We start from the raw sequence: 5,713 nt of genomic DNA, 5'->3' as shown, positions 1-5,713 counted from the left end.
ATACTAAACTCCCAGTGTACTCTTTCCCCTCATGTGCCCATACTTAGATACTATCGTAGAATCAGCTTTCCTCCTTTCTTTCCCATGGTTTTCCTATTCTGTGAATTCTTTATGTCAGTGGGAGCAAGCTGGGTCAAGAGAAAGACCTACCACCATCAGGGCTCTATTAAACTGAGTGCCTAAGAAAAGGATTGTAAATTTTTCCACAAGGAATAATAAGGTATAAAATTGTAAGCCTGTGCATGAAAACACATAACTCTCTTTAAATACATATATTATATTTATTATTCATTTTAAGTTTATCAAAATACAGAATACTGTTTTAAAACTCCTAATAATTTAGCATCAGTTTCTACATGTTCCTCAACAAGCTCTGAAAAAATCTAATGCTACTATTGCAGGATCCAAAACAGTCATTAGCTTCTATCAAGCAATCGAAATGTGGCCAATCTGAATTGAATCATTGCTGTTCGTGTAAAACACGCACCCAAGTCAAAGACTTAGAATGAAAAAAGAACGTAGTTATTCTCAATAATAATTTGCATCGATTTTTACAAATGGAAATATTTTTTCGCATGTGGGTTGGATAGAATATACTATTAAAATTAATTTTGTGTTTCTTTTTTACCTTTTCAATGTGGCTACTCACAAATTTTAAATTCTGCCTGAGGCTCATGTTATGCAGTATTTCTGTAGTAAAGCACAAATCTTAAGGCAAAAAATCACCTTCCTCAACCTTAATTTCTTATTGGCTCTGTCTTTACAATGTTTTTTGTCACTTTTTGCCACTAAACAAGGTATATTATGGGCTTGGTCACATTCACTAGGGGAATTCTGAATGGTTTTGACCACTCGCTTAGAACCTGAACCATCCCCTTCCAATAGAAAGAGTATGTCTGTACTTACCTAGAGTATGCATAGAGACTCCGTGCCAGAACTCCAGCTGTGTAGGAATTTCTCTGTGATATAAGAACAAAGTAAATGCTTTCATGTCTTCCTCAGTTTCTCAGCTCCAAATAATCCCAAAACTTTTTGGCTAATACGTGTTGAAAAATAAAGTGTACCAATAAACCACGACAAAAGTTTTCAGAAAAAGCTAATGGATTTTTCAGAGATTAGGAGACAATGGCATTTGTGCCTTGTTTTCAGCAGGGAGGAACTTAAGGGACTAGAATTTTTCACCTTTACTTTAACTTTTCTAATAGGGAAACAAATTTGTAGCGAATTCTGTAGTGTTTGGGGAAAGTAACATGATACTTTTCTGTTTTGTAAACACTTTAAGTTCTGCATTGAGGATAAAATAGTGATGGTCAAAGTTGAGAGGCACTTGATTACTGATTTATGATCATATAACCATCCTTGTAAAGCTCTGGGAGCTCCGTCCTGGTCACCAGAAAATATCAAGTAAGAGCAAAGGGATATTACAATGTTATTAAGTGGGGAATAGGAATTTTTATACAGATCATACATATCATGGAACTTTCAGTGTCCTAGAGAAGAGTTCATAACTCATGTAAGACCTTTGGTACTACAGATGCAGTGTCTGAAATCTTATTTGTTTTGTTAGGTTCTGCCTTTACGTTTTTGATTCAGTTTGATTACTCGAGAAATGTAATTTTGATTTCCTCCTTCTTTTACGCATTCAGTACCCATTTACTGACTATCAGATGTGAGAGGCTTCGTGATGCTGCAGATGTCTCCACCTCAGTGTTAGTGTCACTTTGGGGGGAAATCCTTCTTGCTTGAGAGAGAGCTGTTCTGAGCATCAGGGTCCCAGGTACCAGTGACATCACCCTCCACTGAGACAACCAGAAATGTCTCTCGACAGTCAGTGTCAAGTGTTCCCTACGCAGCAAACCAAAGCCTCAATGATAATGGGAGAGACGGGATGGGACATGGAGGTGAGGGTGGAAGGGCTGTAAGGGAAGTGCAGTTGGTGTGGGAGACGTGAATGGACTTGAAAGACAGGGAGACATTAAGGAGGATGAATAGAAAAGTCTTAATGGCTGGTAAGTTGTGGGGACTGGGGAGAGGGAGGAGTCAGCAACAACTCTGGTTTGGGCAACTAGCGTTATTGTGATGCTCTTACTGAAAGACAAAAATAGGAAGAAAGTGATGTGCAAGGGGAAATGAGTTCAGTTTCACGCATGTTGCGTTTGGCTGGGACTGCACTGTTCTTACAGGAGAGCGGGTTCAGCCTCCAAGGTGCAGGAGCCAGGTCAGGACGCAGGTGGATTTGGAGGCAATGACTTGGTAGTTGACATCAGTGCAGAGAACTTCTATTTTTGAAAGGAAAATCATTTCCCTGCTGGAAAAAAAAAAAAAAAAAGAGTTAGATACTTAAAAACCCACTCATTGTTCTATTGGAAATTCGACAAACATTCCATCAAGATTAAGCCGAAAGAGGCTAAAAATGAAACAAAATGAAAAGCAAGTATCAAAAACATTTCAGTATATTTTATTTACAGTCAAGTACGAGAGTGATGGAGAAGGAAGAGAACTCCAAGAAGACAGGAAATGATGTGTAATGCAGATAAACAGGTAACAGGGAAGGATAGGAGGATTGGCGATTCATTTAGTGTTTGTTGAGAGCTATTAATATTTCCATAAGTTAATTTCAGAAAAGCTACAAATTTCATACATTCTTAAAACTCACTTTTTTCCCAACAGCGTAGCAGGAAAATTTTCAAACATATAAAAAGAGTGGGTATCAAATATAGGTAAGTGTTCTTAACCCAATATAAAAAGTTGAAAGAACTTCATGGTGAATACCCATATATCTGCCACATAAATTATACAATTAACATTTTATTGTATTTGCTTTATCATATATCTTTGTGCTCATTAAAACATCTTGTTTTTGGCTCGGCGCCTATAGCTCAACCGGCTAAGGCGCCAACCACGTACACCTAAGGTGGCGGGTTCGAATCCCCAGCCTGGACCCGCCAAACAACAATGAGGGCTGCAACCAAAAAATAGCCGGGTGTTGTGGCGGGCGCCTGTGGTCCCAGCTACTTGGGAGGCGGAGGCAGGAGACTCGCTTGAGCCCAGGAGTTGGAGGTTGCTGTGAGCTATAATGCCACAGCACTCTACCCAGGGGGACAGCTTGAGGCTCTGTCTCAAAAAAAAAAAAACAAACTTGTTTTTTGATGCATTTTGAGGTTAAGTGCAGAGATGAGTACACTTAAGTGAGCTACACCAGCATACATATTATCAATGAAGTTCAATATTTGTTTAGATGAGTTTTCCCACTTTTACTAATTTTATTTTTAGAGTCTATATCCAATTCCCTTCGATGGAAAATGGTAGCACTTTTTATTTATTTATTTATTTTGCAGTCGTGGCCAGGGCTGGGCTTGAACCCGCCACCCCCGGCATATGGGGCCAGCGCCCTGCTCCTTGAGCCACAGGCACCTCCCAATATTTTATTTTTATAGGCAGATTTTTGTGACCATTAGGGATAGTAACTTTGAAGACTTTTACCCATAATTACACTAGATTAGGTCTTTGAATGTAGAGACTGGTCACCTTTCCTATTTCTCTTCTGTATTCTGGTAACTAGTGATGTCATCAGGCACAAGTAGGACCTCTACTTATTCGTTAAATGTATATTACAACTACAGATGTGATATTCTTACGTGATCAAATGGAGTTAAGCTTAGGCCATGTTCCAGGCTTCTTTGGGAGTACCAAATACTTACTAAAAACCAAGGAATGCTTTGACAAAGCTTTGTAGTTAGTCTTCATGATATCCTTACCAGTGCCCCCCAAAAGTAAACCATGTGATATTGTTTGTTATAATTTGGGATCCACATCTGTAGTTTCAAGTATTGCCTCTGATAGATGACCTTGGACAAATCTGTTAGCCTTGCTGAGCCTGAGTTTATGCATTAATTGTTATTGGGTTGAGAGGACTTACCTATATTTGATACCCACACTTGTGAGTTTCAAATGAGCCTTTGCATGCAATAAAGCTTTGCCAGCTGTGACCTGTTGTATAACTGTCACCTATTATTTTGTATTCAAAGGTTGTGAAAAAAAATCAGTAGCCTCCTTCCCTCTGACTCTCTCTCCCACCCTTTGTCCTTTGTGCCTGTAGAATCTATCACAGAAGAAAGTAAGGAAACCAATGCTTCAGCATCAGACATGTTTTGTTAAAGAAAGAGCAAAAATCAAGATGCAAAGTATCTCAGCACTCAAAGAAGCAGAAAATTCTAATAGCCACAGGCAAATTGTGCCCTCCGAGGAGCCTAGATTCTAGAAGAAAGAACAGCGTTGTGAAAGAGGAGAAACAAAGGCTTTTCAAGTCCTCTGGAATCCCTTGAAGACTGGGATTTTACCATGGCATAGTTACTAAAGTGGATTTCTCCAAAACATTTACTCTGAAGGGCCACCCCAGGACAGCTGGCTACCTGCCCTTAAGTTACATTTATTTTTAAAAACATAATATTGAAAAAGGCTAATAATGAGAGACTTATAGGACCAACCTTTTTGTTGTTGTTGTTTTGTTTTGTTCCTGATAAAGATGGTTAAAGAGGAAGGTTTAAACTGTTGGTTCATAACATTCAAAGGAATACCCTCCATTTTCTTTGCATATTTAAATGAAATTGTATACTATGTCGTACTTTCTCCTCCATGGGGTCACTTCAGAAATAGGAACAAGCTGGATAGCCAACCTTATTTTCAAAGTGCTTAACAGCAAACTACGCGTTAAGTACCTGCAACATTTATTAATGCTACCTTAATTTAATCTTGATTTGTGGCTTGGAATTTCTTTAGATATCAATGATGTTTTATAAATACTTTAAAAATATACATAGCTAATTTTCACAAATAGTTACAAAATGTACAATGAAGAGAAGTGTTTATGCTAATATTGAGGCCAACGTGTTAAGGCACTCTGTTACAGGACAAAGTGTGCCTGCAACCCTTGGCTTGGCAAAGTGGTGGTTTATAGCATCGCATCTGATTTTGTGTGTTTGCGCCAAGGGTATTTCCTTTCTGGGTTTTTTTTTTTTTTTCTTTTTATAGGTGGCCACAATAGTGACATGTTTAATATTGATGAGTTTGACCTCCTGGGAGTTAAAGTATATGCACCCTTTTTGAATACAAATGCTGTTTAATTTATATGGAAAACACATAGAATTTGAAGATTAGCATTTTAATCAACTCTAATCTTACTATTTTCTGCTTCCCCCCACTTCTCCTTTTTCTGTCAAAAAAAAAAAAAAAGTTGAATAAACCGACTTTGGAAATGACAGCTAATGTCGTGTCACGGAGAAGCCGGGTCTGTGTGAAACATAAAAGCAGCGCCACGTGTAGAAACTTTTCCTGAACCATATGCTCCAGCACGTTAACAGCGTGCAGGGGGACGATCAATTATTTAAGAACCAGAACAATCCATTCATTCAACAAATATTTACCGAAGAGCCGTGCAGAGGCGGCGGGGCGGCAGGGGGTCGTGTATGTGGCCGTGATATGATGGCACCTCTAATCTGAAATGTGGCTTCCGTGTTTCTGCCTGTAAAATTTTCTCCTCTTTTTTTTTTTCTTTAACTTTTCTCATGGCAGGGCCAGGAGCTTTGAAGTTGGGAGTGCATCTTGCAGCTGACCAGTTCTCCGGGCGGGGACAATGCATTCGATCCGCACGGTGGAAATTAAAGTCCCCCAGATAGAGGAAACGTGTTTCGCGCCCAGGTTCGGCCAGGAGCCG

The sequence above is a fragment of the Otolemur garnettii genome, unplaced genomic scaffold (genome assembly GCF_000181295.1).
Source record: "Otolemur garnettii isolate 467f Iridium unplaced genomic scaffold, OtoGar3 scaffold00165, whole genome shotgun sequence".
Lineage (NCBI taxonomy): Eukaryota > Metazoa > Chordata > Mammalia > Primates > Galagidae > Otolemur > Otolemur garnettii.
This window is presented reverse-complemented; position numbering follows the sequence as displayed.